This window comes from Gobio gobio (genome assembly GCF_949357685.1).
Source record: "Gobio gobio genome assembly, contig: scaffold_123, whole genome shotgun sequence".
Classification (NCBI taxonomy): Eukaryota; Metazoa; Chordata; class Actinopteri; order Cypriniformes; family Gobionidae; genus Gobio; species Gobio gobio.
Window position 1 is genome coordinate 118,417 of NW_027645721.1, and position 13,820 is coordinate 132,236.

Sequence of the window (13,820 nt, forward strand, 5' to 3'; positions counted from 1 at the left end):
GGAGGACGGAGTTCCAGCTAAAAAAAAAAAAAAAAAGGTTAAATTTTATTTTATTTTTAATTAAAAGGATTTGTATATTTTAGCAACTCAATATTCTACAATATAATAGCCACATATACACGTAATGTAATGAATAATAATAAAGAAGTAGCAGAATATTTTGTGATAAAGGCTGCACAATGTCAACTTTTCTGATTGGCCAATACCGGCAGACTGCAGCCAATGGAAATGCTTCTCCATTGTTACGTGCTTGAGGTAAATTATCTGGAATGATGAACTGTGATTTTTGACCCAAAACCCGTTACTTTAACTGTTCTAAATTAGGATATATCTGGATCAATGTGCACTGACCGCCACAGTGTTCTTGTCAGAGAACTCAGAGTCATGGATAGATGATAGCCTTTTAATGATTGCTTTGTATCAACACAGATGGACATGTGGAAGGTTGATCTAGAACAGTTAAAGAGAAATAATAATTAACATATAAATCACTTAAGTGATATAAATAAACTCAACATAAAGTGTCTTCATCCTCATTCAAGTGATAGCGATCGCTATATTAAACTTCAAAGGATTGACGTCAATGATTCAGCGCCCCAGATAGCAATGAGTCGGCGGACCACCGGCGGTGATCCGGCGGCTGTAGAAGCGTCAGAATTGCGTAATCGCAAACACGTTTGACGGCAAGCGGCAGCCGGCTTCCTACCGCCTTCGTACCGCCGCCGGCCCGCAGGCAAACCGCCGTTCCGCCGCCTTTATACCAAAAGGCGGCCCGTCGGAGGCAAACGCTATTTTCGAGCGATCTGCCTCCGCTTATTGTGTAATAAATAATATATATTTATTTATTATTCATATATTTGTAACATGCAGTTTATGATGGATAATAATTGAACAAACCAGATAAATTCCCATTTGGCATTTTTATTCCACATTTCAAAGTACATTAACTGTCAATGATACAAGATAATATAAATGAAATATAACAGACAATAAATAAGCTTAAATAGGCCTATAAATAACAAAAAACATTTTTACTAAAGAACCTGCATGTTTCCAATTAAATTTTGGTTTAAAAAAAAAAAAAACAGCCTTACAAGCAAATTATAACACTTACAATATTTGTTAATAACAAATAGGTCAGCTCTGGGATGAAAAGAATTACCATTAAATATTATATCAAATAATGAGGATATTTGGTACCAAAGAATGTGCAGGATACCAAATAAATCGAGGTATAACATCACATTTAACAAGCCATTTCTAACAATAGGATAAATGGTAATAATTTAGAGTAAAGCTCTGGAGAAGAATAGAACAGTAGTAGAACAGAACATTATAACAAGCCTGACTATGGGTTCTCCGGTTTTCCCCGACCTCCAGAATGAGGCAGCGCAAATTGGCTTATCTTCAGTGATTTCTTGTGCGCCTATATAAAGGACAAACAACCTCGCCATCCCATATCTATCCAAGGAGCTGCCTTCAAGGCAGGGTCACAGGGAATAAAAATTTCCACAGTAATTTCCACAGTGAACAGTGTGGATTGGGTGAGTGTAGCCTGAAACTTCTGGCTTCTTTAGGGGTCTTGATGTTACTGACTGCAGGATAAAGAAAGGGTTCCAGGTGTCAGTAGTCAGCCTAGGTGTAAGAGGTCGGCTGTGGGTCCCTCTCAGCTGTGCGGCGTCTTTTTCCGCCTTCACGATCAGATGCTCCTTTCAGGTAACGCATAACGTTAACCTGGACCGCCTCATCAGTGGCATCCTGGGTTGCCGGGTTCTTCCGGATGGCTCCTGTAGAAAATACAGATCTGTCATTCCATGTGAATGTCATAAGGCCACACACATCTACTTAAATATATAACAAATTTATATATTTATATATATTACTTTGAACAATGGTCTTCAGGAACATGTCTCTAAAACATGCTTTATCCCCTACACCCGTCCAGGTTGTATTAATGGAAAGGTGATTAGAGAAGATACTCTGAAGTATTCGCCACACGGTTGTTTTTAGGTCCCTCCCACATTTGATTGCCAAAAACCGAAGCTGAAAATACAAAAAAGTGTTACAAATTACATATCTCTGAAGCTTCTCATACATAAATATAAAAATGTGACAGGCTGTGGATTCAGACTGTAGAATATGCAGTGTACAATCTTAAATTTTACTTTTTAGATTACCCTACAGCATTATAAACAAAATCAGCACACTTACTGGAGCTCTTTATCCTGCCTCAAACTGTTGTCAAGCAACGCCAAATGGGTTGTCTAGGGGGAGTAACAGACCCCCTGGCAGGGATAACTCTCCAAAAGACACATTGGCACTGAAATGTTGCAGCATAGTGTCCATTTTGTTGTCCATGCTACGCACAACATCGCCAAACTCTCCAAGACGTCGCAGCATTAGGGTCTGATCTGCACCTACAGGGGTTCACAGAATAAAAGAATAAAGCAGTCAGTCCTGGTCCCTCAACTACTAAACTATGACATTTACAACTAGGTCTACTACATGTACAGGTGGCCCCAGTGGGAATTAAACCAACAACCACAGGTGTTGTTTGCAAGTTGTACCTGATTGCCCAGTACGAGCAAACGTCGTCAACATTGTCCCAACTTGCTTCACCTGCTCATGAAGTGAGCCGCTGTCATCCGAAGCTACAAAATGAAAGGCATTTGGTAATTTTGGACCTACATCACAGTCAAAAAAGTAAAATTTAAGAAAGAGTGCATGTTCTCACCTGCTTGTGCATTGCTTTCCCTCAGGGCTTGGTTCTCATTCTGGAAATCTACATAAAAAATATTTTAATTATATATATATATATATATATATATATATATATATATAAAACAACAACTACAGGCACAATTTTCCATACTGTTAAAGTTTCCAACATCTGCAATTTCCTGTTTGTCCATCTCAACTCCTTTCAATATTCTTCTCCTTATAGCCCAGTAACTAGACATTGTGACTAACAATTTATTTACCTTGAAAGCCAAAACGATTGTCCAATAGTAGGTCACTTGGATGAAGATAACCGATTGTGCTCTGGTCAAGGTATCTGCAAGAAAATGTGAACAAAACCGCATTGTTAACGTTATATACAGAATATACAGTAGCTATGCTGTGGGGGGAAAAACTGGTCAGCCAAATGTGGAACAGTAAAATGTATTCATTCAGTGTAGTGATTCAAGTAAACTGCATTGTCCTCAAACATAAAAAGTACAGCAGTTCAGAGAAATAACTCATAAATGACCTTAAATGCTAGAAGAACAGTAGCAACACAGCACATGTTAGCTAACACTTGCTAAAACTGACCTAGCAGCATGCTTGTTCGGACTAACAAAATAATTTAAATACCTATATACATCATTCTGTTTTGTTAGAAAACACCAAAAGTTAAACTTAAGTCTTTCTAGATGTAAAGCTTTGGCTAACTTACCTACAGTAGCTAGATACATTTTAACATGTAGAACATGGGTCCGTGTACTTGGTGGCCAACGGATTTTCGTTTTAAAAGGAAAAAAACAAAAACGAAAAACGGCTTGTTTCCCAATTTCCATTAGTAAATAGGAAAACAAAAAATGGAAAACAATCCATTTTTCTTTTTTTCTTTTGATATTAAAAGACGGAAAACGGAAAACAATCTCATTATCCGATTGTGTTTATAGATGGAAATCAGAAATCAAAATATGACCAGGGTCCGTGTACGTTTTGATCGTTTGATTTCCTATTTGAAATGAAATAAGCAGAAATTAGAAAATGGCTCCTTTATTCGTTTTTTCGTTTAAAAAAAAAACGAAAAAACGAGATTTCGGCTTGATTTTTCGTTTCTCGTTTCACGGGTAAAAAACGGATAAATGACTTCAAAATTCGTTTTCCACATGTGGGCGGTCATGAGACGCCCCTTTCCGCTGATTGGCCAAGCAAATCTGAGCATGTGACGTCATCAGTCCTTCCCCAGTTCTGTGTAACAAAATAATAGTCTTCTTAAACTGTACAGGGCATGGGCTTTCTTCTGTGCAACTTAACGCGTTTCACAGAAAAAGTTATATCAGAAATATTAAATATTAATCTGCACCCAGCCTGATTTATTTAGCTGTGTGGAGTTGGCTAAATATGTGTGGTGAAGTTGCAAGACAGCGAAGAGCGGGTGACCATGCAATGTTCAGACAAGTGTTTTACGCAGCAGTCATAACTTTTCTTTACAATTCGCTCGGTTTTGGACAAGGGATGGTCATTGCTGTAGGCCTAATACATATCGGCATATGGGTAGCGATGATGGTGATTTTGAATTTTACTATAACTGTAATCAGAGCCGCGAAGCAAGGAGATGACTGACAGGACGACAGCGGAGGCAAGCGCAAGATAACTTTTGTTAATAAAAAATATTGATTTGTTTAATGTAAGAGTTTGTCTTTGTTTTATTGTTGTTGTTTTCAATCAAATAATAGTGAACCACAAACTGAGCATTCGTTTTAAAGAGGAATTTCCAAAGATTTTTTATTTATTAATGTGAGTATTTTGTAATCCGTTTTTTTTTTTTTTAAATAAAAGTTTAATATATATAGTTTTTTTTTACTGTAGGCCTACATTTTTTTTGTAGTTGAGTTTTCATTAAAAATGGTAATGCCGGTAATGATGGAAATTCATGGTATGCGGGTGTATCATGTAATTTGCTTATTCGTTTTGTTAATAACGTTATATATAATAATAGTATATAATGTTAATAATCTTTGTTTTGTTCAAAGAGTGGAGGAAGATCAAAATAACCACTACAGCTGCTGAACGTCATTGACAAATCTTTTCTTGATAAATGTATGGATAACACAAGTTATGGTGTTGTCACAATTAATCAAAATATCCAACTTTAACGTTGCTAAATGGCATCTATAAAATTATGATTTTCTCTTCTTTTTAAATGCACATTTCTTTTTACAGTTTTCTCTATTTTTCCAACAAAAATAGCTTCAAACAATGACTCTGTGTGACTAACAGGATAGAGTAGGCGCCCTCATTATGCCTCATAAGATTCCATAATAGAATTTTGGATAATAATGGAATATCGCGAGCGGGCGCGCCTTGCGTGGGTGCCGGCGATTTGACAGCAAAACGCACGTCCTTGACGCGTGGTTTAGCCTACCACAAAAACGCGCTTTCTTAACATGGGCTTCGGGGTCAAGGAAAACGCGTTAAGAACGCGCGCTTAGGCAATGGTAAATCAAGCATCGAGGACGCGCGCTATGAGTCGGACAAAAGCATGTTACTAATGTGTAGGCTACACAGGTAAACCAAACAGGCAGTGCAAACTTGTGTTTGAAGTATCCAAACAGACTAAAGAACGTGCGCTTTTGTGTTTTCAAAATTGCATGCTCACTTTTTAGGGCACACCTCTTATAAAGTAAGTTACATATTGTTGACCATCTTTTTAAGTAATTACACTATTTACCACGTTACATGGCTGTTATAAGAATTAAATGAAATCAATATCAACAAAATCTATCTTACCATTTATCAAAATCCACTTACACTGTAATTACAATTGCCTAAATAATGTAGGCTAATGAGATTTTTAGATTTATGTTCTAAATATAATATTTTAATAATAGAAATATGAAATTTTGGGAAACATTTTATTATTCCAGGCCTATGAAATTATAAAACTGTAGCTATAGTTGGCAGCGTAATGGATTCTAGAATCATCCAACTGTTCAAAAACGCTGAATTATGCAAGAAAGAAACCTATACTTTGTTTGAAGCTATTTTTGTTGGAAAAATAGAGAAAACTGTAAAAAGAAATGTGCATTTAAATAGAAGAGAAAATCATAATTTTATTGATGCCATTTAGCAACGTTAAAGTTGGATATTTTGATTAATTGTGACAACACCATAACTTGTGTTATCCATACATTTATCAAGAAAAGATTTGTCAATGACGTTCAGCAGCTGTAGTGGTTATTTTGATCTTCCTCCACTCTTTGAACAAAACAAAGATTATTAACATTATATACTATTATTATATATATCGTTATTAACAAAACGAATAAGCAAATTACATGATACACCCGCAAACCATGAATTTCCATCATTACCGGCATTACCATTTTTAATGAAAACTCAACTACAAAAAAAATGTGGGCCTACAATAAAAAAACCTACATATATTAAACTTTTATAAAAAAAAAAAAAAACGGATGACAAAATACTCACATTAATAAATAAAAAATCTTTGGAAATTCCTCTTTAAAACGAATGCTCAGTTTGTGGTTCACTATTATTTGATTGAAAACAACAACAATAAAACAAAGACAAACTCTTACATTAAACAAATCAATATTTTTTATTAACAAAAGTTATCTTGCGCTTGCCTCCGCTGTCGTCCTGTCAGTCATCTCCTTGCTTCGCGGCTCTGATTACAGTTATAGTAAAATTTAAAATCACCATCATCGCTACCCATATGCCGATATGTATTAGGCCTACAGCAATGACCATCCCTCGTCCAAAACCGAGCGTATTGTAAAGAAAAGTTATGACTGCTGCGTATGTCTGAACATTGCATGGTCACCCGCTCCTCGTTGTCTTGCGCAGCTTCACTACACATATTTAGCCAACTCCACACAGCTAAATAAATCAGGCTGGGTGCAGATTAATATTTAATATTTCTGATATAACTTTTTCTGTGAAACGCGTTAAGTTGCACAGAAGAAAGCCCATGCCCTGTACAGTTTAAGAAGACTATTATTTTGTTACACAGAACTGGGGAAGGGCTGATGACGTCACATGCTCAGATTTGCTTGACCAATCAGCGGAAAGGGGCGTCTCATGACCGCCCACATGTGGAAAACGAATTTTGAAGTCATTTATCCGTTTTTTACCCGTGAAACGAGAAACGAAAAATCAAGCCGAAATCTCGTTTTTTCGTTTTTTTTTAAACGAAAAAACGAGTAAAGGAGCCATTTTCTCATTTCTGCTTATTTCATTTCAACTAGGAAATCAAACGATCAAAACGTACACGGACCGACCAGTTTGAGAGAATGGCTCCTTTATTCGTTTTTTCGTTTAAAAAAAAACGAAAAAACGAGATTTCGGCTTGATTTTTCGTTTTTCGTTTCACGGGTAAAAAACGGATAAATGACTTCAAAATTCGTTTTCCACATGTGGGTGGTCATGAGACGCCCTTTTCCGCTGATTGGTCAAGCAAACCTGAGCATGTGACGTCATCAGCCCTTCCCCAGTTCTGTGTAACAAAATAATAGTCTTCTTAAACTGTACAGGGCATGGGCTTTCTTCTGTGCAACTTAACGCGTTTCACAGAAAAAGTTATATCAGAAATATGAAATATTAATCTGCACCCAGCCTGATTTATTTAGCTGTGTGGAGTAGGCTAAATATGTGTGGTGAAGCTGCGCAAGACAGCGAAGAGCGGGTGTGACCATGCAATGTTCAGACAAGTGTTATACGCAGCAGTCATAACTTTTCTTTACAATACGCTCGGTTTTGGATAAGGGATGGTCATTGCAAATACTGTAGGCCTAATACATATCGGCAGAGGGTGGGTAGCATGATGGTGATTTTAAATTTTACTGTAACTGTAATCATAGCCGCGAGCGAGAGAGAGAGTAGACAGCGAGGAGATGATTGACTGGACGATATAGCGGAGGCAAGCGCAAGATAACTTTTGTTAATAAAAAATATTGATTTGTTTAATGTAAGAGTTTGTCTTTGTTTTATTGTTGTTGTTTTCAATCAAATAGGCCTAATAGTGAACCACAAACTGAACATTCGTTTTAAAGGGGAATTTCCAAAGATTTTTTATATATTAATGTGAGTATTTTGTGTCATCGTTTTTTTAAATAAAAGTTTAATATACGTAGGTTTTTTTTTTTATTGTAGGCCTACAATTTTTTTGTAGTTTTGTAATTTTCACTAAAAATGGTAATGCTGGTAATGCTGGAAATTCATGGTATGCGGGTGTATCATGTAATTTGCTTATTCGTTTTGTTAACGAATAATGTTAATGTTTGTTCAAAGAGTGGAGGAAGATCAAAATAACCACTACAGCTGCTGAACGTCATTGACAAATCTTTTCTTGATAAATGTATGGATAACACAAGTTATGGTGTTGTCACAATTAATCAGTGGGAAAATATCCAACTTTAACGTTGCTAAATGGCATCTATAAAATTATGATTTTCTCTTCTATTTAAATGCACATTTCTTTTAGAAATTGATAGATTTATATACTTGGAAGTCATGCAAACCAAAAATAAGTAGATCCATATAACCTTAACCTAAAATGGCTAACTCATCATCACTATCATCACATGGAAGAGCTAACACTATATTGCTTTTTCTGTAAATGTATTAACATATACATTTTTAGAAAATAAGACATTTATTTATACATAAATACAATTTAACTACAATAAACACTTAAAATAAATACTGAAATCATAGTATTTATGCTACTATCATAGGCTACTACTAAAATATTTAATTGGTAGAATGCATTCCATAGAGGGTTAAGAATAGGGATGTGCCAGTGAGGAAATTTCAAATGATTAATTAACTTGTTAACATTAATCCTGCATTTATCAAGAAAATATACACTGATCAGGCATAACATTATGAAATAATATTAACCTCCCTAATATTGTGTTGGTCCCCCTTTTGCTGCCAAAACAGCCCTGACCCGTCGAGGCATGGACTGACCCCTGAAGGTGTGCTGTGGTATCTGGCACCAATGTTAGTTAGCAGCAGATCCTTTAAGTCCTGTAAGTTGCGAGGTGGGGCCTCCATGGATCGGACTTGTTTGTTCAGCACATGCCACAGATGCTCGATTGGATTGAGATCTGGGGAATTTGGAGGCCAAGTCAACGCCTCAAATTCGTTGTTGTGCTCCTCAAACCATTCCTGAGGCATTTGCGCTTTGTGGCTGCACATTATCTGCTGAAAGTCAACAAGCTTGGCCCCCCCTCTGGCCCCCTAAATTTGGAATCATATCGCATCAAACTATTTTCTGAGAAACTGGTTGCAATGTGCAGTTTTTGCTGTGGCGGTATGTGATGAAAAGAGTACTTTATTGTGTCGTGACCAATAACCTAGGCCTACAATAAAAAAAAACCCTACGTAGGCTATATTAAACTTTTATTTAAAAAAACGATGACACAAAATACTCACATTAATATATAAAAAATCTTTGGAAATTCCCCTTTAAAACGAATGCTCAGTTTGTGGTTCACTATTAGGCCTATTTGATTGAAAACAACAACAATAAAACAAAGACAAACTCTTACATTAAACAAATCAATATTTTTTATTAACAAAAGTTATCTTGCGCTTGCCTCCGCTATATCGTCCAGTCAATCATCTCCTCGCTGTCTACTCTCTCTCTCGCTCGCGGCTATGATTACAGTTACAGTAAAATTTTAAATCACCATCATGCTACCCACCCTCTGCCGATATGTATTAGGCCTACAGTATTTGCAATGACCATCCCTTATCCAAAACCGAGCGTATTGTAAAGAAAAGTTATGACTGCTGCGTATAACACTTGTCTGAACATTGCATGGTCACACCCGCTCTTCGCTGTCTTGCGCAGCTTCACCACACATATTTAGCCTACTCCACACAGCTAAATAAATCAGGCTGGGTGCAGATTAATATTTCATATTTCTGATATAACTTTTTCTGTGAAACGCGTTAAGTTGCACAGAAGAAAGCCCATGCCCTGTACAGTTTAAGAAGACTATTATTTTGTTACACAGAACTGGGGAAGGGCTGATGACGTCACATGCTCAGGTTTGCTTGACCAATCAGCGGAAAAGGGCGTCTCATGACCACCCACATGTGGAAAACGAATTTTGAAGTCATTTATCCATTTTTTACCCGTGAAACGAAAAACGAAAAATCAAGCCGAAATCTCGTTTTTTCGTTTTTTTTTTAACGAAAAAACGAATAAAGGAGCCATTCTCTTAAACTGGTCATATTTTGATTTCTGATTTCCATCTATAAACACAATCGGATAATGAGATTGTTTTCCGTTTTCCGTCTTTTAATATCAAAAGAAAAAAAGAAAAATGGATTGTTTTCCATTTTTTTTTTCCTATTTACTAATGGAAATTGGGAAACAAGCCGTTTATCGTTTTTGTTTTTTTCCTTTTAAAACGAAAATCCGTTGGCCACCAAGTACACGGACCAACATGCTTGAACTCAGTGTGTAAAAAAGGCGAAACAGCACGTGTTAGCTAACACTGTGCATTGTGCACTATATCAGCGTGCGTGTCTGAACAAACTAATTAAAACAACCAACCGGTATATACATCAAAAATGAACATAATATTGTGTGACACAAAAAGGAAACATGTACTTACTTAAACGCTCGTAGTCGAGGATATTTTCTGATCTCCTCTCTTCAAATACTAAAACCATGTGATGAGCGGCCGCTGTTGGTAAATCTGTATGTTTTACCGGTTTGTCTTCCGCCTTTTTTAGGTATACTGCCCCTCTCGGCCGGTGGAGGTACTTCTCTGTTTTTTTTTTATTTTATTTTTATTTAAATTAGTACATGTATAGACAAGTACAATACAAAAAGTACAATGAGAGAAAAATAAAAATAATAAAGCATTGTGGTACAGTTCCGAATATGTAGAACAAAGAATAACAACAAATGTAACACTGTATATAAAATAAATAATAAAAATAAGAATTCTGAGATAGAAAATACTTTATAATATTAAGGCAGTCACATGAAATTGAAAAGCTTTCAGGTTTCTGTTTTTGTAAGCTTTTTGTTTTGCGACCTCATGTTTGAGAGGGTTTCAAATATTGTAAAAATCAGCTTTATAAGAGGTAATATTAGAGGGCTTCTTTTGAGTTATTCTTGTCTTATGAATGTAGAATTTTTCCTAAATAATTAATAATATATTTTTGTTTTTCAGAAAAATATGGGTTTTGAAAACAAAGTAAAATGTCATGAAGTTAGTTCAAATTTTTTGTCATGTCTATTTTAAAGTCAGTCCAAAAAGAAATAGAAAAAAGGGCAATACAAAAATAAGTGTTATCCTAAAATGAACTTTCAAACTTTCTTAACCCTCCTATTATGCTAAAAAAAAAAAAAGTATTACATCCATTATGGGTCAAATTGACCAACACTGTTTAAACACACTCGACATGCAAATAATCAAGTGAAAATTTAAATGTAATTTCCTAAACCTAACCTTATCATGGAATCAAGAGTCAAGAATCTGTTATAAACCCTAATGGCTTTGGAGCAAAAAAAACTAATATTTGATATAATTCACATAGGCCTATAGGCTATTATGATTTTATAATCGCTTCAAATGTGAGAACTAGTTAAAATGCTGTCAGTTCCACTCTATTTCCCAACAAGCCAAACATAGCCAACGTGGCTGGTCGAATTTGAGAGTAGAAATCCTTGTATATCAAAGCGGCTTGCCGCCAGCCGGCCGCGGTCCATTAGGCGGAGGCAACCGCCAGGGAAAATGAAGCCGGCGGCCCGCCGGCTAGTCGGCCGCGGCATCTCGCAAGAAATGGGAGTGACGTATTCGGCGGCAAACGTTTCATCACCGCCAGCGGGACGCACCTATAGCCGACAGCTTAGGACCGGCGGCAAAAAGAAGTCGTGCCGATATTTTTTGCTATCTGGGGCATAACTCACGTGAGATAAATAGATTGCATGAATATAAACGAATAAAACTTATAAACAGTATCTGCAACGAATACACTTGTAATACAACATTAATATTCAAATAACACTGGACTTACTTGTACATTACTCAAACAATGTCCTTAAAGTGCGAGCAATCCAGCGACTAGCGCTACGCATATTCTCAGTCTACTAAATGAGCGTAAGCTGCGCATGTTGCGCAATATTCTGTAACGTGCAGCGCTGATTCTGCGCGCATCTCCGGTTATTATGCTGAACATGGAGAATTCACAACATTAACAGATGCCATAACAGAAACTTTGAAATGATAAAGCTGTGTTAACATGCCTGAAATGATCCTGTCTATAAATATAATAATAATAATAATACATAAATGGTCATCTAAAAATGATCCGGCCGTCTTTCCCGAAAAGAGCTTGAATTTCCGTTATATCGAGTGAAATCAGATCCAGAATCGCACACTGTAATTCAGAAATGCATGCGAGATATGCACAAAACACACACAAATGGCGACCCATGCTGGTCAAAATTGGAAATGCAATGAAAACACAGGCCAAGCATGTAATGATACCTGGAAAATAAAATAAGGATTAAAAGGGATTTGAGGTAATAAAGAAAAAAAGAAGAAGAAAGAAGAAAGAAATAAGAATGGTAAAAGCAGTTCTAGTCTAATTGTAGCCTAGATGTGAGGTAATCCATTTAGGCTGAACTCTTTGCTAATAGTATTTTATTTAAAATATGCACACATTCAATATTCACTATGTCAAAAGTGCAAAACGTGTCTTATAAATTCCATTAAAAAAAAAATGAACAGTTTACATCACTGTATTATTACTGTGGGTCGTTGAATACATCTATCATAAACAGTTGTCAAATATTAAATGTTTAGCTACTTATATCTCACCACGCACCCCAAAAATGATAAGAGATGTTTCTATTGTTATAATAATGATTGTCTAAAATGTCTACACATAAAGGTAAAAATAGTATTATTTTAATTTTAAAAGTGTTTGTTTTCCAGTAGATGGCAGCAATCCTCCACTAAACCAAAGCACATGTTCACTTTATCATCATGAATGAAAATGAGAAATGTAGATATTTTTTAAAAGTGGATTTTAAAATGATGCCATTTTATATAACTGTATTAATTTGTGCACAACTTTACAGTAAAAACATTAATAAAGCTTTCTGACATTACAATGTGTGTGGTGGTGTGGTTACGGCCCTGCTTGTCTTGTGTTTTTTAGCGGGCTTTGCTAATGAGGCCAATTAGAGAGAATTATTAATATATTTTTTTTATAACAAGGGTTTATCAATGATGCGTAGGCTATATTATTGAACTAACCGAAGACAAAATGTAGAATTCAGAAAATAATGTAGAATGTTTTTTTTCCAAAAAAATATACTGTAACAAAAGCCTTGTTTGTGTAACCTTTTCCCACACAAGTTTGAAATGTTCCAAATGACCCCCAGACATTTTTTATAATAGGTTTGTGTGAATATTGTTTTAAGTTCACTTGGAATTGATATAGCTTTTATTTATACAATAATGTTGAATGTCTATCATTAATGTTTTAAAAGAAGAAAAAAAAATTCAGAGACATCGGTAGCAGTTTTCATAAAAATGTGTCATTACAACAAATATTTCAAATATACTGTCTTTAAGTTGTTTCTACATAAATTTGGAGAGTAACTGTGGAATTATTACAATGAAAAAATATTAAAAACGCAGATGTTGAATGTGCGATTAATTAGTTACTTTTTTTAATTGATATATATATATATATATATATATATATATATATATATATATATATATATATATATATATATATATATATATATATATGTATATATATAACTGCCTTATAACTAGATTCACCTTTACATGTTTAATTGTTCATTTTCAAAGCACTAAACTGAGATGTACAGTAACCATCCAAAACATTCAACAGATTTATTTAACCTGGGGACAATTTATTTAGAAGGTTTTTGTGACCTCTTGAACTGCAACTAAAAAACAACAACAACAACTTTCGGCCATTTCCACCACTGAGTACACAGGCCTCTGTGAAAGGGGACAGTGTGATACCATTTAGGCGCACCACTTTTGGACAAAACGTATTGTCAGTAATAG

The 13,820-nt window shown here is 35.4% G+C and overlaps 1 long non-coding RNA gene across 1 annotated transcript; it reads right to left on the reverse strand.

The window, feature by feature from the left end:
• Window positions 1-902: 902 nt before the first annotated feature.
• LOC307122382 lies at window positions 903-11,603 on the reverse strand. The gene is made up of 7 exons (XR_013816034.1): window positions 10,368-11,603; window positions 2,982-3,055; window positions 2,735-2,782; window positions 2,568-2,651; window positions 2,212-2,417; window positions 1,884-2,043; window positions 903-1,787 (listed from the first exon to the last, which is right to left on the reverse strand). It is a non-coding gene; the product is annotated as an uncharacterized lncRNA (long non-coding RNA).
• Between the last annotated feature and the right edge of the window lie 2,217 nt (window positions 11,604-13,820).